Source organism: Pleurodeles waltl, chromosome 3_1, assembly GCF_031143425.1.
Source record: "Pleurodeles waltl isolate 20211129_DDA chromosome 3_1, aPleWal1.hap1.20221129, whole genome shotgun sequence".
In the NCBI taxonomy this organism is placed as follows: domain Eukaryota; kingdom Metazoa; phylum Chordata; class Amphibia; order Caudata; family Salamandridae; genus Pleurodeles; species Pleurodeles waltl.
Window position 1 is genome coordinate 1,333,370,094 of NC_090440.1, and position 26,719 is coordinate 1,333,396,812.

Consider the following 26,719-nt stretch of genomic DNA (forward strand, 5'->3'; position numbering starts at 1 on the left):
CCATTATGTATCAAGGCACATCCATAATTTTTAGTAGTGCCATGTGAATCTATTAAATATTAGATATTGAGTTTACCCCTAGTCATTTTAACTGGAACTCTGCACTTGTCCAGAGAAATATTTTATCTCAAGCTCCCAAAATTCCCAGTTTGTTGAGCCCACTAGGGTGGTATACACCTACTTGAGTGGAGGAGACCTATGATGAAGCATTCTGTCGGGTGCGGTGTTTCCTCTAATAACAGAAATTCCTGTAGGATGTTATGTTAGGCCCCAAATAGAGGATCGATTTTCAGGCCTTCAAACTTTTTGTGGTGTGAGTTTGATTTTGTCTGGAATAGCAAGTGAAGGTCAATACAGATTCTCTCATTCTTTCCTGGTGTGAAAGTGTGTGTTGCACAACAACTTTAATGATATATCATATATACATCAAATCAATGGAAAGCACAAAACACAATATAAAACACAATATACTAATTTAATTTAACACCAAAGCAGTTCAATGACTCGGTAATCTCACAATGACAATGATAATCTCATTGCCTTACTGGGCTACAGTGAAGGGGATCCAGAAACACTATACAGTATTAGAACATTGGAATGCTGGAGGCTCCATTGAAAACAATGGAGTGCTGCGGGCTTTTACTGGCCGGTAAAAGCCCGCAGCGCCAACATTCCAATGTTCGCTTTGTTCACAGCAACAGCTGTGAACAAAGCCTCACGGAGCCCGAGGGGATTTAAATCCCCTCGGGCTCCGTGAACATTTTTTTTTTTTAATAGAACATTCTGCCCTGTGTGGCAGAATGTTCTAATAGCCTTAGAACCCGCCGTAGCGGGCTCTACCGGCTATTAAAGTCCCTCTCCCTTGGAGCGGGCCTTTAATAGCCGGTAGAGCCCGCTACGGCGGGTTCTAAGGCTATATTAGAACATTGCAATGTTGGGGGCTCCATTGCAGACAATGGAGTGCTCCGGGCTTTTACTGGCTGGTAAAAGCCGGGAGCGTCAACATTCCAATGATCTTTGTTCACAGCATCAGCTGTGAACAAAGCCTCAGGGAGCCCAAGGGGATTTTAATCCCCTTGGGCTTCCTGAGGATTTTGTTTTATTTGATAGAACATTCATGCGGGAGCGGGCCTTTAATGGACGGTAGAGCCCGCTACAGCGGGTTCTAAAGCTATAGTAAAACCCTTGGCCCCTGGCTAGCACTTTACAATGTCTGTGAGTATCTAATGGATCATTTATTAACATTATGCACATGTGCTTACGTTGTTGCATTGATTTACTTACCATTAAGAAATCCTGACGGCAAACCACAAAATGTGCAGCACGACGTGAGCGTCTATAGAACAGTTAGTAAATCCTGGCCCTAGGGTTTGCGAAACTCAGAAGGCATGCAGAATAGCTAAACATGTAACCAACTCAATGGCGTATGGTACATGTAATCACATCATGTAATATTCTCAAACGGCCGGTACTTAAAAACACTAAAGGGAAGCTATATCAATAAAGGAGTATCATAAGCAAAGGAACATGGAACTTTTTATTTATATTTAATTATTGAGGTTCTCAGCGCTATAAGTTTGCAAACATTTGTATACTCAAAGGAAAGAAACCAAATAGGCAATGCAAAATGTAGTACCTGCGGTATCTTGTTGACGAATGGGTATTGTCTCAAAGCGTGTGTATTTGGAGAAAGACAGCAAGAATGTACATCAATTCTAGGGTGTCAGTGAACTAAGGGGCATATTTATACTCTGTTTGCGCCGAATGTGCATCCAAAATTTTGATGTACATTCGGCGCAAACCTTGCCCCATATTTAAACTATGATGCCCGACCCCGCGGATGTCAAAAAACCTCTGTGTGCATAATTTTTGGGATGCGGGAAACTGCCTTGCGTTAATGACATGCAAGGTAGGCGTTCCCGTCCAGAAAATGACTTTGAGGCCTGTGCGCCTTATTTATACTTCTGCGTCATTTTGACGCACAGGAGGGGGCGGTCCTTAAAAAACAGCGCACAGCCTGATGTGCGCCGTTTTTTAACGCCTGGGTGAGGGCAGGCGTTAAGGGACCTGTGGGCTCACTTCCATGGTGTCAGACCATGGAAGCAGTCCAGAGGTGCCCTTCGCCCACCCCAGGAGGACACCCATGGATGGGGTGACCCATCCCAGGTAAGTACAGGTAAGTTGAGGAAAGTGTTATTTTTTTATTTTTTAAAGTGGCAAGGAGGGCCTAATTTGGGCCCCCCTACATGCCACTGTGCCCAATGGCCATGCCCAGGGGACAGAGGTCCCCTGGGCATGGCCATTGGGCAAGGGGGCATGACTCCTGTCTTTGCTAAGACAGGAGTCATTTCAATGAGGGTTGTGCGTCAATAAATGGCGCAAGTCCGGTTTGAGCCATGATTTTTTACTCAAACCTGACTTGCAACATTTTTTGACGCACAACCCCCATTTTCCCCTACGCCGGCGCTGCCTGGTTTGAGTCATTTTCTTTTTACTCTGACCAGCCCGCAGTGGCAGTTAACGTCAATCCTTAAATAAGGCGCCCGCATGGTGCGTAGGAATGGCGTTAGCCGTCGGTTAATGTTTTTGACGCAAGCCAGCGCTGGTTTGCGTCAAAAAGTATAAACATGGGCCTAAGTACCTTACAAGTTTGAAAGCACACAGGATTCACAATTGAGCACGAAGATCAGTAGATAAAGATGATGGCTAGCTGCTGACACAAAGCACATGACAGGGCAAGATAGGGTCCCGTGCTCCCCATGCCACTGGAATCAAGCTGGCCTGGCTGATGAAGGGTGATACTCTGAAACCGGTCGTAAGATGCTTGTTTTCAGTCCAAGGAGGACCTGGCTTGGCAGTTCGTGCTGGACTGTTCCCATGGGGAATAGGGTCAAGGCTGATTTGCATATAGCTGGGTCCAAACTGGAACAGCATGGGTGCCAAATAAACGATGGATTTAGGCCCAGATCTCTGTACTGGGGGTGAATGTTTGACATTGTTCAGCGTTTCATCTATCACTTGCTCTTTTTGCATTTGTTGTCCCAAATGGGAAGGGTATGTCCAGACGTGGGTCCCGTGCTCCCCATGCCACTGGAATCAAGCTAGCCTGGCTGATGAAGGGTGATACTCTGAAACCGGTCCTAAGATGCTTGTTTTCAGTTGAGGGAGGACCTGGCTTGGCAGTTCGGGCTGGAATGTTTCCATGGGGAGCAGGGTCAAGACTGATTTGCATATAGCTGGGTCCAAACTGGAATGGCATGCGTGCCAAAAAAACGATGGATTTAGGCCCAGATCTCTGTACTGGTGGTGAATGTTTGACATTGTTCAGCATTCCGTCCATCACTTGTTCTTTTTGCTACTGCCTTTTCTAAGGCAGGAGTCATGTGGCATGGTAGGTTTAGCGCCATAAAAAGATGCTAATCTGGTTAGAGTCATCTTTTTTTACTCTAACCAGCCTAGCGTCATTTTTTGGTGCTTAACACCCATATCCGATACTGCCACCCCCACCGACTAACGTCACTTTTTTTTACGCTAGCCCATCCTTTTGGCCAGATTGCACCATTCCATTAATATGGCGCCCGGCTGGCATCCTGTTATGGCGCAAACCGGTGCTATGCTTTTTTTTGGACGCTAGCCCACCCTTTGGGCCAGATTGCACCATCCCATGAATATGGCGCCCAGCTGGCATCCTGGAATGGCGCAAGCCGGTGCTATACTTTTCTAAACAAACCTGCGTTAGCGCAGGTTTGCGTTAAAAAGTATAAATCAAAGCCCGAATTTGTATGGAGAGGGCATACTCTCAGGACTATCAATATTGTCTCAATTGTGCTTGAAGTTGGATCTGGCAGGCAGTCAATCATTGACACTGAAGCAGTGTGTGGAGGGTCAGCAGATGCTCGCAAACATCTAGTGCCATTGTGGTTGAATCTTTAGCAGCCTACCTCCATCGCCTTGTGAAGGGTAGAACCAGCTCTTTTGGGCAATACAGACCTTCTCGGTTTTGCTGGGGCCTCCACATAAGGCAGTGTCAACAGGAGGGTAGACAAGCAATGCTTTAGCTGGGCCAAAAGCTTAGTGCTGGCCCAGATTTACTAGGCAGGATCCTGGCTCCACATTTTGGAAACTACTTTGCGCAAAGTGGTCTGCAAAGGTCCACAGTGCAAACAATATTCAGTGAGCAGATGGTCAGCACTAGCCTATATTCCCAAATCAGGGATGTGGTAGACGCCCACAGTAAATTAGAGTCCAAGTTATCTTATTAATTAAAAGGTCCAGGGAATCAGGCTGAATCTGAGTTTCCCTCCTCGGTGTAGATTCCTGGATAGTAACAGTTTCTGAAAAAAAGCAGAGGCTTAGGTAAATGCTGTAATAGCTTCTCTAATAGGTGAGCATTTGTATTCTCGCCAATCAGGCTATTACAAATAGAGAGTAGAAAGTAGAACTGAGAGTGTGGTTGTCCACTAAGGTCAGGACTTGTACTCTATCTTGAAAATATCATTCTTACATTGTGGTAACCTATGGGTAGTCCTAACTGAGGGATACCAGTGCAATTCATACATAGTAATGTTCAGAAATGGGTGTACCAGAGATGCTATGCATACCATTAGCAAATACTATATATGATAAAAACAAATATTTATACAAACGGGTTTCAATTGGCCCTGAGTTTACATGGGAAGAGCAGTAGGCATCCCCACTGGGTGTACCAAGACTCTAAAAAAACGTCTGCAACCAGCAAGGGCTTGGTCTATGCAGTTTAATGTGGCTACTCCAGGCTCTTCCATGGGTGACCCTAAAGAGCACTAATTTTGAGTTTGGGAGAGTCCTAGTGAGTAAGGAACCTTCACAATCATAAACTACAGGAAGAACTTCAAGAACAAAAGTAAAATGCCAGGTATGCCAGCTTCACAGATAGGCAAGGTCCTTCATCTAACAATGACATTTTGCCATTCAAGGTCAACATTTCCCCTAACAAGAAGGATATTTTCAAGCCATTTGCTGCAATGGCTAAACTGGTTATCATGTTTAATAGATAGACAGCAAGAAGTATCATTGGCTTCTTTTAAATCTGCGTTTGAGGGGCTGCAACAAGGGTCCCACAGGGTTCATCTCCAAGTCTGACACATTTTAATCTCTATATTAGACCTTTGGCCCATTTGATGCAGTCATTCAGACTGAGATTCATAATTGATGTAGACAATTCGCAAATACTGATCTCTATGGACTGCGATTCAACAATCCCATGAAAACTGCCAATAATTTGCAAGAGTTAAACTCATACAAGACAGGATTTTGTAGTATCCGAGGCCACGTAGCTGTGTGCTTCTTTGTTTGGTGATGGGAACATGGGGCATTTTTCTGCCCCCAGGAGATGCTGTACCTCGATTGGTCACACTGGAGGAAGTTGATGGGATGAAGCTTGCAAAACCTTCTACTGTCCATTAATTGTGTGTCTCTTAGTATAGTTTACAAGATCCTGACCTGACTTTGGTGAGGGAAGAACTTTTGACGAACTCTGCTGCCTACCTTACTTGTGGTGTTGAGCTTCACGCTCAAAACACCTGTGCCTATATTTCCTCTGAGTTTTAACTTGGGTACAACAGATGCTGACATCTTCATCTTAGAATTTCACCCTGCTACTTTTGATGCCTTATTTACATTATGAAAGCTCCTTTATTAAACCAATCTATAATCTACTTTGTGTTTTTTTATCTGGTTATGTTTTGTCATGATCATGTACATTTACCCAACACGAGGGTGATCATTATCATCACCTTGTAAATCTATTATGTTATATCTGTAACTTCACTAGTGTATATTTGGTTGTATTGCATGCTTATGGACGCATATTATACCTTATCTGTATCCGTTTTTGTACTTCCTACTGCAGAGAATTTTTGCTTATTTTCAGTGACCATGTTGTAGGTCTGTCTGATGATTTAGAAACAGAGACATCCTGCTCTTTTGTTATTTATTTTCTATGTTCATCTCGCAACTAGATTCACTGTGAACCGGGCAACAGGCCTGCGTGATCCCATGATACCCTTTCTCAGAATGGAGTTGGTAAGCCCCCCTATACATCACAAGCATGGGTTGCTACCACTCACTTCATCACTATGAGTTGCACAGTTTGTCACAGAAATTTCTATTTTAGCCTTCACATGTGTGTACTACTCTCAGAGTGTAGATGAAGTAGTTATGCAATTTAATAACTTTAACTTCTTTCCCTTGTATCTAGGGTGACTGATAGGAAAGAAAAGCCAGTCCGGTTTATCTCTAGTAAGTGACTGATGACGTCTTGACTGTGAGCGTTAGATTGCAGGAGCTGAGAAAAGGGATAATAATATTTGTTTCCTTTATTTTCAATTGGAATAATCCAATGATTTAGTAGGTCCTGAAGAAGCGTCAGGGGATCCTGTTGGACCATAAGAGACGCGAAACATGTCGACCGCATATTGACCATATACTGAGGGATTTCGGATAATTACAGTCTTCCTTTGCCTTGATTTTTTGTACGAGTGCCTGAGCATTATCTCTTGTTTCACTCCCTTGTAACTTCTTTTAATCTTGACCAATTCCCAACAGCAAATAATAAACCATTTAGTGAGGGTTTTGAGCCAATTTTACTTTGTCCTTTTCTTTTTCCTCCTCTTTTTCGGACCCACATTTGGTTCCGCGGCTTCATCATTAATAAAAAGATCTCCGGCAAAGAGCCCCCCTTCGGGGGGTGCCCGTCAGGCATTGCAGCGCCGGCCTGACGAGGAGCTGTCCGATGATGAAGCATGACACCATATGTGGTGTGTGAGGACTTTTGCTCCTGATTATCAGGACTTCTTTCCTTTTCCTTGTATCAGCTTTGGAACAGTGTATTATATTTCATTATTAGGTTGACTGGAGGGCATACACTGGACCTCATAATCCTCCAATCCCTTCTCTTTATTTGACATATTCAGAACAGCAGGTTTGCTGTGGGATTACTGATCAGACAATCTCTCTGAGACCCTCGATATGGATAATTTCCAAGGTCTCAGCTTCGACGATGATATTGTGTCTGCTATTTTGCAGACTCCTTCCATTCTTACCAGTGACGGTGCAGGGCCATCAGGTCCCACCAAGGAAGAATGGGACAAACTGTCTGCACTTAAGCGTGACTTGATAAAAACAGTGTTACATGGGACCATTATGACCGAATACCTCAGAGCCAATATAGCTCCCAATGGACTACTTGTGTCCAACATGCCCAGGATCTTCCTACAGGACCTTGTCTTTAGGAAGGACTGGGCCCAGATTGCATGGAAGTGCACCCGGGACTGGCTAGTCCTAATTATCAACACATCTAGACGACTAGCAGAGTCCATAGCTATACAGATCACTTTTATGGAGAATACACTAAAAACCACAATCTCCATAGCAGCATTCAAGAGCCGACTAGCAGAAATCAATACTGATCTAAATGAAACGAAAGAGTTTCTTACACAACAGAAGATTACAAAGTTACAGAAAGATATCAACAAGTTCAACAGAGAGAAGGTCTATCCTTATATCAAGGAAGACTACATTACAGATATGCCATCCGTATCCTCAGACGAATCCTCATCTGGTAGAAGACCTCGCAAATATAGTCAGAGCTCATCCTCTGATGGATGGAGCACTGAAGACGAGAGACCACAGCCTTATTACAACTTTCCACAATACCATCCAGGTCACCCGATGGCCTGGCAACAACCCTTCCCTTTTTATCAACCACGCCCCATGCCACTATACATGCCTTTTTTAGGCCAGGGCAGGGGCAGAGGAAGAGGCAGAAGACGAGGAAGAGGCAGGAGAGTTCATTGGTCACAGGAAGAGCCACAGATGGTCACAAGGAGTCAGGGCAAGACTCCCTCAATCAAGATCTAGTGGTGAATCTGTCCTCAAGGCCTCTTTCCCGTGATGAGACCAGGGCACTGAACAAAGGATTGGGATATGTCCCCACTCCTAAGACTGACCCTTTCCGTTTACAATGTGAACTCTCTCGGTTCTTCAGAAAAATTCGTCTTCAATTCTTTTTCAAAGACAGATCCATTGATGACTCTCCTCAGGACTCCGGTCTCAGGCGACCATCCAAGTTCATGCCTCCCACTTCCTCTATGCCCTGTGAGGTTCTGGCTTTCGAAAAAGCGGTTACCTCTGACGTTATGCAAATACGACCAGAGCATAGATTTATCAATATGCCCAAAGCTGAGAATGAGGCACTCCGAGATTTATCCGCTGATACTAATATCACCATTAAACCAGCGGATAAGGGAGGTGCGATCGTGGTGATGAATACAGCGGATTATAGACAGGAATGTCTTCGCCTTTTAGGTGATTCCACTTACTACGCTCAGATTGACCAGGATCCTACAGCTAGTCTTCAAACAGAGATCCGTGGTATGATAGAGGAGGCCTACAGCAATACTTGGATATCTCAGAAAGAAGCAGAATTCCTGGATACTGAGGATCCCCGTATCCCGTACTTTTATTGCCTCCCTAAGATCCATAAGGGCAGATCTCCTCCACCTGGACGCCCGATAGTTTCAGGGATCGGATCCGTCCTTGAACCACTATCCATATTTTGCGATTACTTCTTACGACCGCTTGTACAACAATCTACTACTTACCTTAGGGACACCAAAGATGTCCTCAATCTGATTGAGTCCATCAATTCATCAGTCCATGTCAATGCCCTCATCACTCTTGATGTCGAAGCCTTATACACTAATATTCCACAGGCAGCTACGCTAAAGGTAGTTGAGACATCTCTTCTGACTGCCAGTCTAGATTCTATGACTCCAGTTCACTTCATCATGCATTGCGCTAGCTTAGCCATGACTAAGAATTTTTTTCAGTATGAGGATAAACTCTTCCATCAGATACGTGGTACTTCGATGGGAAGCACCTTTGCCCCTAGTCTGGCTTGCATGTATATGTATGATTTTGAAAAACGTTTTATCCTGCCTGAGTCCAACCCCTTTTTTGACAACATAAAACTATGGCGTTGGTACATAGACGACATTTTTGTCATATGGCACGGCTCCATATCTGAAGTAGACTCGTTTACCACATGGATAAATGATCTGGACCCCTTTTTGAACTTTACATCCTCTATCTCTACTACAGAAATCTCTTTTTTAGACCTACTGATTAGTATTGAGGAAGGCCAACTGAGAACTCGAACCTTCCATAAAATGACGGACCGGAACAGCTTGTTATTATATGACAGCTACCACCCCAAGGCACTAAGAAACAATTTACCATATGGGCAATTCCTACGTCTACGACGGAACTGCAGTAATCTACAGCTATTTAACACTCAAGCCACCGATTTACAGACCAGACTACGAGACCGTAATTACCCAAACAAGGTCATTAATACAGCCTACAAGCGAGCTAAATATAGTGACCGAGAATCCCTATTACAGCTGACTCCCAAATCCACGGAAACTAAACTAACTTGTGTATCTACGTTTACACCTCTTTCCAATGCAGTCAAAAAAATAATTAACAAAAGATGGTCAGTCCTTTGTAGTGGAGGTGAGAATATTCCCAAGCCTGTCTTTGCTTTTAAGAGAACTTCCAACATAAAGGACATGCTGGTACATACTCGACCAAGACGCACAATGACCCCGATCAGTCAAAGATCACTTTGGGATCTCCCCCCAGTCAAGGGTCATTTCCCCTGCGGAAATTGTAACGTCTGTTCACTTACCAAACGGGTAGAAACCCTTGAACTAGAACCCTCACTAACATGGCGATTGATGAGACATACTAATTGCAATACCCGCAATTGTGTCTACCTGATCACGTGCCCATGTAATTTGCGATACGTAGGGATGACTACACGACCTGTGAAAGTAAGGATAAACGAACACCGCAGCAACATCCGCTGCGGACGCGCCACGACGAAACTTAGCATTCACTTTATTGAATCCAATCATACACCAGATGACATGTGGTGGGTAGTACTCCAGACCTGTACCCTGACAGGCACCCGCCCTCTTTTTGAGCTTGAACAACAGTGGGTATATAGACTTAATACCCACCGTCGAGGATTGAATGATGATATACCTTGGTTCAATCTCTCGATGTAGATGGTGCCTTACTTTGAGATTACTCACCCCTAGGCTGAAGCCCTCCCCTGCCTAGATTGCAGCATTTAGACTACTGACTGAGATGCTGATCATAACGCACATTTTTGACTCATATTTTATCACACGTTTTATGACACGTTTCCCTTTGCCTATGCAAATATTTGATGACCAATGTCTTCACAGGCTAAAATGGGTGGAGAGTCATTATTTCATTTTTATTTTTCTAACTACGACTTATGTATCTATTTACTCTTCTGGTGATTATTCACCAGTCTAAGATGGCCGCCGCGGTAGCTCGAACTACAACAAACTGATGGATGAAGTCCTTCCTCTCTTTTAAGTCACTTCTACCTAATTTGACGACGTCGCTTGGCAACAGATTACTCAATTGCCTCTCGCGTGCTCGTAACATGGGCTATTTATACTTTGGATCCCCCGGCTCGTGCCACATTCGGGAACGCAGCCGCGGGGGTAGGTGCACCACTGAGCGCCGGCAACACTACAAGTAAGTGCCTCTCGTCTGGATATTATATTTAAGACTTTCGGACTCGCACGTCTCTGTAGAAGACCTGGGCGCGATCAGCCGCCCTTTAAATAATTCGAAGGAGGAATCGGCTTGTGATTGATTTATTAATCATTTATAATGGAACATATATCCCCTTACTACTCGGGCTTTCTGTTATTGACACTTATAGGTAATACTCTTGATATGACCATAAGCTATGTGGGCACTTGCTTATTTTGCTGTAGGTCTCTCCCCGCAAAGATCTTCTCTCTACCAAGATCATGTACATTTACCTAACACGAGGGTGATCATTATCATCACCTTGTAAATCTATTATGTTATATCTGTAACTTCACCAGTGTATATTTGGTTGTATTGCATGCTTATGGACGCATATTATACCTTATCTGTATCCGTTTTTGTACTTCCTACTGCAGAGAATTTTTGCTTATTTTCAGTGACCATGTTGTAGGTCTGTCTGATGATTTAGAAACAGAGACATCCTGCTCTTTTGTTATTTATTTTCTATGTTCATCTCGCAACTAGATTCACTGTGAACCGGGCAACAGGCCTGCGTGATCCCATGATACCCTTTCTCAGAATGGAGTTGGTAAGCCCCCCTATACATCACAAGCATGGGTTGCTACCACTCACTTCATCACTATGAGTTGCACAGTTTGTCACAGAAATTTCTATTTTAGCCTTCACATGTGTGTACTACTCTCAGAGTGTAGATGAAGTAGTTATGCAATTTAATAACTTTAACTTCTTTCCCTTGTATCTAGGGTGACTGATAGGAAAGAAAAGCCAGTCCGGTTTATCTCTAGTAAGTGACTGATGACATCTTGACTGTGAGCGTTAGATTGCAGGAGCTGAGAAAAGGGATAATAATATTTGTTTCCTTTATTTTCAATTGGAATAATCCAATGATTTAGTAGGTCCTGAAGAAGCGTCAGGGGATCCTGTTGGACCATAAGAGACGCGAAACATGTCGACCGCATATTGACCATATACTGAGGGATTTCGGATAATTACCGTCTTCCTTTGCCTTGATTTTTTGTACGAGTGCCTGAGCATTATCTCTTGTTTCACTCCCTTGTAACTTCTTTTAATCTTGACCAATTCCCAACAGCAAATAATAAACCATTTAGTGAGGGTTTTGAGCCAATTTTACTTTGTCCTTTTCTTTTTCCTCCTCTTTTTCGGACCCACATTTGGTTCCGCGGCTTCATCATTAATAAAAAGATCTCCGGCAAAGAGCCCCCCTTCGGGGGGTGCCCGTCAGGCATTGCAGCGCCGGCCTGACGAGGAGCTGTCCGATGATGAAGCATGACACCATATGTGGTGTGTGAGGACTTTTGCTCCTGATTATCAGGACTTCTTTCCTTTTCCTTGTATCAGCTTTGGAACAGTGTATTATATTTCATTATTAGGTTGACTGGAGGGCATACACTGGACCACATAATCCTCCAATCCCTTCTCTTTATTTGACATATGTTTTGTGCCTTCTTGTTCATAATATACGAATTTATATTGCATGATCGTGTTGATATATATACTTACTTGATAAATGAATATACTGATTAATTCACTTGTAATTTTGACTAAATGTATTCATAAATCATAATTGTTGGGACAAAACCTTTCTGTAATTTTTTGCAGAGCTAAATTGGTTTCGCTGAAATGGAAATATTGTGTTGATGCTACCTTCTTTAATACATTTTCAGTCGACACAGTTCTATATGACCAGTGGGCAATTTGATAGATGACTATACTGGAGTATTAAGGTACAAGAAAGTGTGCTGCATCACCTGCAGCAAGCACACAGGCATGCAGTCTTCAATACCTTGCAAAACATGCATACTTTGTGTCTTTACAAGTTCAAAACTGGCCCAGTTTGTAAACACAGGCCACTTTTAAGCTATCTAATTCACCACTGGGTGTCACTTTTATTTTGGTGCTGTGACTATTTTCTTTCCTAGCCCGACCCTGATAGCCTTGATTCAAAACAATGAATTATGCAGTTTGGTAGAAGAGAAGAATTTAAAAGGCAAATATATAGCTGCCTTCCAAGTAATACATACAATCCTTTACTATTTTTTTATATAATACATTATTTTCTTGTGGGTTCAATGTTCGTCTCGAAAATGCGGTAAGAAATTATAATTGTCATGGGCATTCACATCCTACAATATGATACTTTTTCATAGGAAGCCAGTCACAAACAATAATTGAGACTATAAATATTTATGGTCAAATTAGTCCGCTTTTTTTTTATTTCTTTGCATAGATACCAGCAAAACTGATGAATGAAAATACAGCTCGGGAAAACATGTATTTTAAATGAAGTGAATAGAATATTTCGAAGACACGTGTACAGCAGATATACTTTCGCAGCCTTTTACCCCCTACAGGGAATATGTATACAATTTATAGAACAGAAGCGGGGATGTCACAGAACCAGGAACAGCCACGACAACAACATTTACCTTTATTACATTCCTTAAATGACCATATCTTTTAAAGGTCAGGTTTTGTGAGTCTTTCACTGAAAGTTATTTTTTTTTTCTTTTTCTTTTTTTAAAGAGTTGGGAACTAGAATATCCGATAGATCCTCTTTGTATTTAGCATGGATTACATTGCGCTGTCGTTTCTTTATTATTTTTCTAGCAATATTTATTCATATTTTAAATATTTATTTCGCTACAACTATGTAGTTGGAGACACGCAATCGCATACAGAAACTTCTAAATAAATATATAAATGAAATAAATATTACACATGGCCTTCTGGTTCACATCAAGAAGGTCAGAAACTAAGACAGACCTGTAGGTTGAGTGCCTGCGACTGCTGCAGAAATCTGTGTAATGCGCAATGCAAGTGTTCAAACTGAGCAGAACTTGCGTGCTGAGAACATGAAATACGAGTGACGCTCTTATTTAAGAAACAGAAAGAAATGAATTGCATGGTGTGTGATATAGTCATGGTTAGTATTCAAGGCCGTCACTACGGTAATCGCAAAAATGTAACGTGATTAAAGAATCAGTGGTACGGACCTAGTGCTAACAAAATCGTAATCACATTGAGAAAGCAAACATTACATTGTCAAAAGAGTGCAAATAAAGCAAACTTCTGTTATTACACAGTCTTTGCCAGGCCACACAGAAGGATATCTCCTCTGAACAGAAATAAATATGCAGGCGCATCCACTAAGGAAATTGAAACCGAGCACGAATTAAAACTGGGAAAAAACCCACATGTGCATTTAATAACCACACTTAGATCCTCTTGTCTGAAAATGTTTGCATCAACTAAGGAATGCACTAAACAAATATCAATAGAGCGTGATCACATTGAAAAATAGAGAACAGCCGAAGAAGCATGTGAAAGGGGCGGGGCAGCACGCAGTACAGGTGGCAGGTAGGGGGAATAAAAATGAAATAAAAAAAAATAGCACTTATCTCCATTGCTGCTCCGCTTCATCCGCTCCTCTGATGGCTGCAGGCAGAGACTCCCAGCCTGCCCTGCGGCCAATCCTGATGCTGCTCAAAGCAGCATCAGGATTGGCTGGGAGCGCCCACCCAGGGTGCTCCCAGGCAGACTGGGAGCCTGTGCATGCTCTACTGCAAAACATTTCATGCGCAATGAGGAGGAGTGCTGTGCACTCCCACTCAGTGGTCATCACAGCCTGTGGTCTTGCCCCTTGTACCCAAAAACGATAAACACAATTTATAATCGTTTTTTGGTAAAAGGTTTGCAGCTCCCGCTGCTGGTGGGGGGGCAACACTCCTCCACCCTGATGGAGGAGCCGCCCCTGAGCAAAGTATATATCCTTATAGCCCACTTTAGAGGGCTGTACTGGCCATTTAAAGGCCGACTCCAGTGTTAAAAGCCCGAGCCGAAGGCGAGGACCATTAACAAGGGAGCGGTACTCTAATGCCTGTATAGCCCAGCTATGGAGGACTATCAGGTTATTAGAACATTACGCCACTATAGTGCAGAATGTGCTAATAAAAAAAAACAAAGGCCTCATGGAGCCCGAGGAGACTGAAATCCCCTTGGGCTCTTTGAGGCCTTCTGTCACAGCAACAGCTGTGATCTACAACATTGAAATGTTGGAGCTTCGGGCTTTTACCGGCCATTAGAAGCCCGGAGCACCCCATTGTTTTCAATGGAGCTCCCAGCATTCCAATGTTCTAACGTATTTATGTAGTGCTTACTACCCCATACAAGGTATTATATTATAGCTTTTTATGCTGGGTTGCACTCTGCTTTAGTTCTTCACTTCGGTGTGGCCTCTGCTCTCAAGCCATAGAATGCAGGTGATACACCTCTGCTGCCCGGAGGGGGGATCTGACCTTTATCCCCTGTTATGCATTGCCAATGTTTATGTTATGATGTTATGGTCGGAGCGATTTTGGGCTCTCGATGGCTCCGATGTTTGGGTTGCCATGGAGAGGCTCGAGAGAGCATGGCAGTTACTGGGAGCCGGCGAGGGGAAGCGACACTCAATCTTGCCTGAGAAAATAAATGTGTTTGCTTAAACCTGCACAGAGTGTTGTATTTCAAACATTTTGGCGATGACTTGCCGTTTCTGGATATGGTGTGGTAAGGTTTCAGCGTGATCGGACTGCGTGTGTAGCGGCGCCTCGCACGCCTAATCCAAAGGTCGTATGCCACTTTAGGAAGTCACAACGAGGCACCAGAAGTAATAATAAATAAAGGACATATAATTTAAGCGTGAATACTAGCTTCTGTGTCAGCATGCTGCTGATAATACAAGAAGTGAAGCCTACTTACTTGTGTTGGTTCCTTGTGGGAGGAAAACTAAATGATGGCTGGCTAGAATTAGAGGAATGGCGCTGATGAACTGCTTCTTTTAACAAAATAATTGAAGGGCTAACTGGATTGGGGAGTATTAGAGGAAAGTACCTAGTTAGGTACCTTGTGATGCTGTTTACTGAAGATACTGTTATTTTGTTGAATTACAAGTACTTATAGTTCTGCTTTTAACTTTTTTTACTGTGAGCTGGGTTTTGAGAATGGATATGCCAACAATTACACCACCTCCTCCATTTTTGTAATTACCTGGACAACCAGCAATAGAATGGGAGGAATGGCTAGATATTTTTGATAATTACTTAGAAGCCTTGGACGGTCAAAGGTTTCGCCCTAGCAGGAAAAAAGTCATATTATTGAATGCATTAGGCAAAGAAGGATTACACATATATAAGTATCTTCCAGATTTGCCAGTTCAGGCTGATGAAGTGGATACAGATGTATACACAGACGCACAGAAGAAATTAGACCTAAGATTTGCAAGAACTCAAAATGTTGTGATGAGGCAACACAAATTTTATACCCAACCTCAAAGAGATGGTGAATCTATTGATGATTTCGTCTCAAGGTTAAGAGAATTAGCAGTCAATTTGGACAGATAGAAGATGAAATGATTCGGGATCAATTGATTGTCCAATGTAAAAGCAGGAAAATGCAAGAGAGGTTATGGGCAGCAAAGAATCCCACGTTGAAAGACGCCACTGAAATAGCAAAAGTTGTGGAAGAATCGGAGTATTGCATGAAAGCGATGGAAAAGAAGGATACAAAAGATGAAGCAGCAGTTGTAGGCAAACAACAGGACACTTTTCCTACCAAAGCTACGAACTATAACAATAAGTCAGCAAAAGAAACTGAGAATAGGAGATGCAACAAATGTGGAAGTTTCAATCACACCTCGGATGCAAGATTTTGTTTTGCTGTTAGAAAGGAGTGTAGGAAGTGCGGGTTGAAAGGACATTTTGCTAGAATGTGCCGTGGTTTAAGCAAAAGGAGTGTGGCAACACTTTTGGAAGAAGAGGGTGATGACAACTGGTGCAAGACTAATCTGAGTACAGAAAGAGTATTAGCCATAGAGGAAAAGGGAATATGTGGTTCGAAGGAACAAAGACCCAAGGCACAATTTGTGATTTGAGGAAAACCTGTTGAGTTGATGGTGGATTCTGGATCCTTATATACCATAATTCCAAGAAAATTGTTTACTTCCGAACGGCCTCGAGTAAGGTTGTTATCAAAAGACATAAGTCCTGGTGGATAACAAGGCGAGAAGATAGACCTCATTGGCTATATGATGGCTGAAATTTAATTTGGAGGAAGGAGCATCAAAGGGAAGGTGTATGTTGCTGAATCAGGTCCACCAATCTTAGGAAGGATCCATCAAAATGATCTCCATATTATCATAAATCCCCGAGCTAAAACACAAATATTAGTCTTGGAAGAAGTGACCTTGCAAGACATTCTTAATGATGCAAAAGATGTTTTTCAAGAGGTAAATGGGCCAATTAAAAGGCTATTGTCACAAGATTAAACTCAAGGATGGTGCTATTCCAGTACGGCATAAGGTCAGAAGGGTGGCAATTTTAGCTAGAGGACAGGTTAAAGAATTAATTGATGAAATGCTAAATTGTGGTGTCATTGAACCAGTGGAAGCGTCAAACTGGGTATCTCCAGTTGTGATAACTAAGAAGGCTGATGGTAAATTACAATTTTGTGTCGACTTGAGAAGTTTGAATCAGAATGCTGTAATGGACAATTTTCTTCTACCAAATATCAGGGAGCTTGTGTTGATGCTGAAAGGGGGGAAGTTTTTTTTCAAAACTTGACTTAAAGCATGCATACCATCAGGTAACATTACATCCTGAGTCGAAAGCTTTAACTACATTCATTATTATGGAGCGCACATTTAAATTTATTAGGATACCTTTTGGCTTGTGTTCAGCTGCAAGTGTATACCAAAGAGTAATGAGTGACTTACTTAAAGGAATTCCGAATCTTATTTATTTTCAAGATGATATCTTAATTTTTGGAGACACTGTTGAGAGCCACAATTTGACGCTGAAGCTACTTCTAGATAACATTTTGCAGTCGGGTTTGACCCTGAGGAAAGAGAAGTGCATATTTCTGGCCAAGGAAGTGGAATATCTAGGTCACACTTTGTCACAGGACAGTGTGAAACCAAAGATGGACTTATTGAGAGCTATCAAATTGGCAGCAGATCCTCTAAATAAAGAACAGTTGAAGTAGTTTTTGGGCTTGGTGGAGTAGTACTCCAAATTTGTGGAAAATTTTGCATCAAAAACAGAAGTACTTAAAGCATTGTTGAGGAAAGGAGTGACCTTTGAGTGGGGTGCGGCACAGAAACAGTGTTTCGAGTCCATCAAGAAAGAAATTTGCGAAGCTGACATCCTTGAACCTTTGATGGAAGAATGGAATCAAGTGTTACAGTAGACCCCAGTGCCACAGGGATAGGGGCTATTTTATCACAAATGCATGGATCAAAGGAAAGAACAGTTGCATTTGCTTCGTGTTCTTTGACGGCGACAGAACGTAACTACTCTGTAATAGAGAAGGAGACTTTGGCGGCGACTTGGGGTATGGAACATTTCAGGATGTATAAATGGGAAAAACAATTCAAGTTGCATACTGATCACAAGCCTCTAGTAAAGGTGTTGACTTTAGGTGGAGCTGAGAAAGGTTCTTCCAGACTGATTTGACTTGCAGCAAGGTCCCAGGAGTACGATTACACTGTGGAGTACTTACCAGGATGGAGAAATGTGCAAGCTGACTGTCTCTCAGGCCTATCACAGGATTGGAAATTGTTGGATGGGGGGGTCTGATAGTGTTAAAGACTGTGAAGATCTAGTCGCAAGTGTTGGTGATGTAGTGCAATGGTCTTCAGGAGCTTTGAGTAAAGAAGAGTGGTGTCAAGCCATGCTATGTGATGATGAACTGAGGGAAGTAATCAGGATGATAGTGAGAGGTAGACGAAGGGAGAGCACTTTGCAAAAAAACTCGTGGACGTATTGTAAGGTATTGGATGAACTCTCATGTGTGAGTGAAAATGTTGTTGTGCGTGGTGAAAAATGTGTTCCTCCTTTAGGGGTGAGAAAGAAAATCTTCAATATTGCTCATGAGGGTCATTTAGGGCAAACATTATCTAAGAGGAGACTCAGAGAGGATTTTTTGTGGCCAGGTATGGACGATGATTTTGTACACTGGGTGGAGAGGTGTGATGTGTGCATACGTAGTGAAAAGAGACTGAGAGTAGGCAGGCAATCTCTAGTAGGTCACATAGAGGATCCAGGACAAGTGTGGCATACAGTGTGTAGGGACTTCATTGGTCCGTTGTGTGGGGTTAAACACATGTCAAGGTTTGCGTTTGTTTTGTTCATTCAAAATGGTTGATAGTGAAGTTTATGTCAGAAATAACCATATCATCTACAGTGAGGGTTTTGTCTGGGAAGAAGGATTTCCAGTGTGTCTGAGATGAGAGACTTCCTTTTGTCGTGTGGGATTAAACATTCAAGGATGGCACTCTATAATCCCCAGGCGAATGGAATGGTAGAAAGAGCCAACAGGATGGTTAAGGGTGTCATACAAGCATTGGCTAGTGGTATAGATGTGGAAAGTATGGTTGCGGATGTTGTGTGGGCATATCGCACCACCGTCAATTGTGCAACAGGGTCTTCACCTTTTTTCATGATGAGGGGTAGAAGGCCAAATTCTAAATTAACTCTGTTTTGGTTGAGAGATTTGGTCAATGTTGATGTGGTAGAATCTAGACGAGAGTATAGGTGTGTAAGTCCTGTGAATGGTGAAAGAGGTAAGAACAAGATTTGACCTGGTGATTGGGTAAAATAATGTCTCGGAGAGTTGAGAGAGGGTTTAATAAGTTCAAAGGGCCATTTCACGTCAAGGAGGTTTATCCTTATAATGTAATACTGAGTAATGATGAAAGATGGAATTTGAGGAGAGTAGCTAAGTTTAATTCAGAGAGAAGGGACATTATCAGAAATACGAGTTGTGATGAGTGCAGTGGATTTATGTCTGATGTGCTGGATAGAGCACAAAGCACTGGAACATCAAGTGTTGGAATTATCACAGAGTTGTAGATGGTAGAAGAATACATGGAGAGATTACTGAATTCAGGGAGGACATGATGAAGGAGAGACCACAAAGGGTTAAGAAGGTAACTGCATATTTGGATGATTATGTAGGGTAGAATTGTTTTTGAATCACTCTCATATTGTCTTACCGACATACTATTTGATATAGACATTTGTGTCATTCAGTTAACGTTTTATTGTATTTTCACTTTTCTGTTGCATTTTGGGTTTTTTCCCCCTTGTAACCTGTTCAAATACTAATGTTTAATATTTTAGTGATGAATGTTCTTTTGAATAATGAAAAGAGGAAGATATGTTATGATCGGAGCGAGCTCGTGCTCTCGACGGCTCCGACGTTTGGGTTGCCATGGAGCGGCTCGAAGAGCGTGGCAGTTACTGGGATCCGGCGAGGGGAAGCGCCGCTGAATCTTGCCTGAGAAAATAAACGCGTTTGCTTAAACCTGCACAGAGTGTTATATTTCAACAGTTTACTTACTGAAAACATCACAACGTGAAAGCAAAGTAGAAATGGGGACGCATGAGAATTTGAGAGAAAGCTTACTAATTTGCATTACAAACAATCACTGACAACCAAATATAGGTAAACTAAATACCTTTCACACATTGGGCACATGTACACTTTTTTACACTTGTTGGAGGGAACAGATTTTGGAAACAGCTCTTGGCAGATATTTTTCCCCCTCTTTTCTTTGTTTGTTTGACAAAAGTTGTAATGTAATCACAGACAGCCAAGATGTTTACTCTAAGATGAGAGAATTGTCAGCCGAAAAGAATAAACAGCACAGAACAAGGAAGCACCAAAAAGGATATGCATAATTCTCTTCAACCATAATAATAGTAGTTAACATTTCCCTTTTCTGCCCTTTAAATATATGTTATTATTTCCTTCTAAAAGCAATGATTTAAAATAAACAGCATTTTGGAAAAATAATGCAGACTTGGCAGATCCCAACCAGCGAAAAAAAAATCTGTACTTGGACCGGCCACTGTATAAGTTTGATGTTAACTAATGTTGTTTGCATGACGGTGGGGGTGGGGGGATATTTCTTATAAATGGGTGTGCCAATCACTGTAACATTTAAATATACAGATGCACCCTGTAGCAGAAAAATAACGGCTGTATTTCTGTTTTATGATTTGTAAAAAAAAAAAAAATCCTTGAATGGCGGAGGGGGTACCAGCCCCCGTAACAAATAAGGTGTAACGCTGGACCTAACAGGAACTCAGGGGGTTTGACAGTCTCCTTTTTAAACAACTTTAGGAGAGGACGTTGAAGAGACCCGAGACAGTCACAACGGGGTAGAGGGCCAAAGGTCACAGGAGAAAGAAGTGGGGGTGGGCCTCTGTTGATAATGTGGCCCCCGAAAACGCTCCCAATGTTGTAGAAAAGGCGCCGCTATGTTCGGACGTTTTTTTTATCAAAAATTAGACCAATGAAAGGCTTAAACCCCCCTGAAACACACTTCTCCCAAGCAAATACATAATTATCAACCCATGCAGCCAGGCAGAACATGGAGATATACCACTGCCCAAAAGTCACACACCAACATGCTGTCAAACAACTCGCTGAATTCCCAGAAAACGTGAACCTACATTTCAAGATTTCTTTATTTGTTTTTCCAACATGTGTACATTGTTATGGCAGGATTTCACCTCCATCCAACAGATACAAAATTATAATACGCTAAGGACAGTTGCCTGAGACAGCCGATATCTTGCCCATTGTGTACTAGAGGTGTCAGTCAGGCTTTCTCTACTTGATGGTCAGCAGGACGCTGTGTAGGTCAAGAGAAAATGATGATGAACAAGGATTTAGAAAGCGCGAGAAATGCTCTAAAGTGTGTCCTGGCGCTAAGATTAACAAATTAGAGCATGATAATTTTTTTTTTAAATCACGTGCACAAAATAACTGTTACTAATACATTAACACTGCCTAATATAATTCCTAGTCTGTGTGTATAAACCAGGCTTCCACTAGTGTTGTTGTAGCATGGCTATGGTTGCACTGACCACTGGCTGAGCAGATGCCAGGTTCTTATGAAATCCATGCAAGGCAGATTGTTAGGTATTATTGTGTCTTCTACTCTAGGAAGGGTAACTACAGGAACACTGTCTGAACTGAGGGTGTAGGAGTATTTACGGGTAAACCCTGAAGGAAGCTTCCCACCCTGCTTGGTTATGATGATTGCTGTTAAGATATCTGGTCCGATCTTTATCTGAGATCTGGTTAAAACTGCTGCTTGAACAGTCTGGTTTGCAGCTTTTGCAGCCAGTTCAGCCGTACAGTTCCCTTTGGCATGAACACCATCATGGTGATTGCCAAAATTGTGCTTCACATGGACCAATGGCTGCTTACCTTGTAAACGAGGTACCGATCCAAATAAACTGTTTATTCGGCTTAGATCCTCTTGAATTAATTCAAATGCCAATGTTGCTAGTCAGCACTATTAGTGTTGAAACTGACAAGTCAGCATTTTGCCTGGAAAAGGACATGGAGTTCTGCTGCTGTGCAGTGCTGTCACCTAATATTTCAGTGCGAGTGTGCAGCAGATGCCACTCACTATCTTTCACAACACCTTGCACGACTGCACAGGCTGCAGAGTACATGCATCTCATTCCTACCGGAGGTTGAGCCGAGCCATCTGTGAAAAATACACTCAGTATCACTCAATGGGTAAAATAGATAAAGTAGGGGCAACATGTTGTTCTAAATTAAAGCTTGTGTACCAAGAGTAGGATCATACTGGAACTTTACATCCACAGCTCATAAGGAAGAGGCTCACTGTACCCACAGGTGTAGGGTGCAAGCACTTTGAATCCTTGCTTTGGTGACTGCCTCTAGAGCGGTACGAGAGAAACAACAATCATGTGCTTTGCCTGTGCCAAAGGACGCTTCTTCAAGATAGCCATCTGCACAGCTACAAGGATTTTTCAATACAAGCAAAATGTGCTTCCGCTAGTGAACACAAGTGAGACTTGTATGCTATGGGAACTTTCTGTCCTTCATTATAAGTCACATTGGTGAAACCACAGTGACTGGGTATGACTGATAACTAGGTCAGTCTTTTAATCCCTTCTTTGTAAATATTTAATCTCAGCATGTTTGCCTGCAGACCACGCAAAATAGCAGTGTGTACATTTGTCTATTATTTTACTCAAAACATCCTTGCTTTACTGGCCCAGCACAGTGAGCGAAATAAGTATTCCCACAGTTGAGAAATCCCAGTAGGGATTGCAATTTTTTAATGTGTTGGAAGGCTGCAATGTAGCACATTTCTTTAAAAAATCAGGAGTTAGACCCTTGCCCTCGCTGGATAATTCATATTCTAGGAAGGTAACTGGGATGTAAGCGATCTTCGATTTCTTAAAATTCATTTTATAACTTTGGGAAGTTAACTAGGTTACAACCTTGTCCATTCTGGTTAGGTGTAAGTCTAAATCATTGTCTGCGAGAATTATATCATCGACATATGATAATACTTTGGAATCTGTTTGTAAGATCTCCATAATGCGTGCTGAGAATAACCCATGAATGTTCTCAAAGACCACAGGCAAATGTCGAAATTAAAACTGAACATGTTATAACAAAAAGCAGCTAGATATTCACTTTCAGGCACTATTGTATGACTTAAGAACCCACTGGATATATCCAGGGTAGGTTTATATTGTTTCTGCACTAGGATAGTCACTAAACCCCTGCTAAGTGCATGTCTGCATATGCAAATTCCAATTCCTATAGTTTAAGATGATCCTAAAGTACCCGTCAGGTTTGGAGACTGGGAAAAGGGGCGTGTATATGGAGGAGAGGCAAGGTGTTATTATGCCTTAATACTGTAGCTGATCTAATACTGTTTTAATACCATTCTTGGCATCTGGCCTCAAATGATATTGAGCCTATGCTTATGGCTCGCTGTGTAAAGGAATAACATGTGTAAAGAATCTCTATCCCACCCAAATTGGTTTCTAGATAAGGCCAAGGCCTGTTTTACCGTCTGGTCACTGGAGTAAAACTCCCTGATATCTTCAGGTAATATGAGAGAGATGGCTACCCTCATGAGTCCGTATTCCCTTCCACACCACCCTCCCCCCCCCCCCACTACCTTAAGACCAGAGCCCAGTCTTCTTCGGCTATTATGATATCATAGTCATCCGATAAATGTGACCAGAACATTGCTTTAATAGTGCATAGTATGTCCCCCTCAATCTGTATGTTAAAATCACAGACCCTATTTTGAGGATTTACATGTTTGTCTGGAGTTTCAACTCAGTTATATTCATCAGATGGATTCACATCCAGATTTCTGAAGCGTCTGATGCACTATTGTTACTTCTGTCTAGAATGCTCTTGCCCAAGTCCTGGTCCGCAGAAAGACTCAAAGAAGTATCAGCCATTTTTTTTAGAAAGTCTTGCTAGTTTCTTCTTATTTATTGGAGTTTATGAGTTTGATCCTTTCTCTCCCTTTTTATGCTGACGTCAGTCTCGCATCTGGCTTCAGCTTCCTTGCTATGCTCCTCCTTTCGGCTCCTTCTCGGTTCGTTTACCATCAGTGTCCTGAAAAGAACGGGAAGAGCTGCTATCAGAAAGCTGATACCGTTCAGGCTTTTTAATTTTCTTGTGGTCCCTCAGGTTGTAACCACTCTTCATGGATTCCAGAGTTGTGGGTGATCCAGTCTGTCTTTCCTCTTACTCCTACTGTTTCTTTTTCACTTGCACTGCAGATTTCTCTGCAACGGAATCCTCAGTGTCACTTTAAGATTTTAAATGTGGTTTAACAGCTTGTGTACACAAGGTATCAAGATCCAAAGAGGTATAGATGTCCGTGATTATTTTAGGCAGTTCCTGTTTGTGGTCTTGACTTGGAACAGCTTCCAGTTTCTGACGTACCTCCAGAACTGAAGCTTCTCCCTTAATGTTACTTAGGATAATAGAGGAAACCATGGAGAAGTTTCTCAATAGTTTCATATCCAAGTCTAGGGCTGGTGCTGCACCATGCCCATTCTGTACCTCTTCAGTAGTACACCAGGGACTACTGCCAACGAAGACAAGCCATGTGTACTAATGTAGATGCATACAAGTATGCTTGCCCAGGAGTTACACTCCTGTACGCATGGTACCAGCCCAAGAGGAAGACAGATAGTCAATATCCTATGCTAATCCTGGGATGTGTTGTATGGATGCACCGCTTTCACCTTATTGGTTTTGCAAGCAATCAGAAGGCCAACTCATCTCACTTCCCAGGTGCATTACCCATGCTCGCAATAACAGTATGAGTACTAATAAATTGTTCTTGTGTTGAAGTTACTGGCCCTGCTGCAAGAGTGGAGCAAGAACTCACAATGTGCTGTATGAACTGCACCAGTCTCCTGTATGAGGGGACTGTGTAGTTTTGTTCAGCATTCCAATCACCTCAGCAGGTGCTAAGGTATCAGGACAGAGAATGGCCATGTGTTCATCCAAAACTGGCCATGAAGTCCCTTTACTGGGGGCACTGGAGGTACCAGGCAGACATTCCTTTGCATGTGTGTGGTAGCTGACCAGTGAAGGTTTATTGTTCCCGGTAAGTGAAAGGGATTTCTAAATCTCAGTAAGCCCTATAATGCACTGGCGGATCCACTCCTCTATATTCTCAAAACTGCCCTGAAGCAGCATCGATAGGCTTGAACTCCATCCATAAATAAAATACTTCAAAGGCACATGCTGCATGTTTAACAACTACAAAAGTTACTGCAACCCTCCCCCCCAAATTAGGGGGCACAGCTCGAGATTTGAGATGCTGAGTTACAGTTTCAATATAATTGGCTCCTATCAATATAGGTGCAACCATGGCGAATGGATTCAATTGAAAATGGAATCAAAGAATTAGAAACCCCCTGGAATGGGAAATAACCTTTTACACGTCAAGCCTGACAAACATATGGAAATAGATGCTCCCTTATCCCCAGCAGGAGCTAACCACGGTTACTACCAACATCTCCGTAAGGACGTAATGATGGTTCACGTATGTATAAGTAGATAAAGAACTACTCAAGACGTAAATGTAAGATATGGGCCCCACGTTGTATGCCAACTGTTGCATAATCTACTACTCTGGTGTAGTACTACAAGGTTTGCTTTCCCTTCCACAAGTGACACAGGTGAACTTCGTTTAATGCACCAGCGCTGAATGTGAAAGACAAGTTATTCTAGTCTCACAGAACCCCACTCATTACATAGCTGAAGTGAAGCCTTTGCTTTTGGGTTACTAACAATCCCTGGAAAGGGATCAGGGTCACCGTGGTAACAGGAAACCTATTTTGCTCTTCACAGTGTCACACACGCAGCACTAAGAAGAACAGGCATTTTTAACTAAAGGTACTTGTGACAACAGGGCAAACCAGTTTCTTAATACATTTAAAATAATCACACAGGTTAACAAAAAAGCAGCAAGAAGACACATTGTAAACATCGAGAATAAAATGAACGTTTCTAACTTGGTTAAAATGTAATCTATAAGCCTAATACACTAAAACCTACTTCAATGCACTACCCTAGGAATGTAGTAGAGTAACTTAAAGTCTAGAGTCTTTTAGGTAGATGCAACACACTGCATATCATAGCTCAGGTTGTAGTTTCGAAAGAGCTGGGGAGAAAGCGCTCACTCCGAAAGGCAAAAATGTGCTGTGGTAGAAGCTTTCCTCATGTACTCAGCTCTTATCAGTGTCAGGCAAGATGCATTATCTTCTGTGAGTGCCAGCAACAGCCAAGATCCTCTTCGGACAGTATTTTGCAGGATAATCTAGGGCAGAGGACCTCTCTACCTAAGGGGGTCATGTGGTGGTCCATACATACAATATTTGATCAAGGATGACAAACCTCTGAAATAATTTCAGTAATGTGGTACAAAGATTATGGGCACCAGAGAAAGTGTCCTAGACATATCTTTAAGATGGGAGATGATCGGGATGGTAATTTGAACTACACCTTTTTGATTAATTATTTAGGGAAGTTTCTTGATGGCCCAGACAAATTGATAATGGATCACTTGTTCCAGGCTGGGTGTCACATCAGGTGATAATACTGAGTCATTATTGGAATAAACCTGGCACTTTCTCAGTTCTACGAATGATAAAGGCGGATAACATTTATGTTATTTTTGTTT

General features: G+C 42.3%; 1 protein-coding gene across 1 annotated transcript in view; it reads right to left on the bottom strand.

Moving 5' to 3' along the window:
• The window catches only part of LOC138285128 (carotenoid-cleaving dioxygenase, mitochondrial-like), a 241,517-nt gene that overhangs the window by 32,415 nt on the left and 182,383 nt on the right, over window positions 1-26,719 (bottom strand). The gene's annotated exons all lie outside the window — the stretch shown is intronic.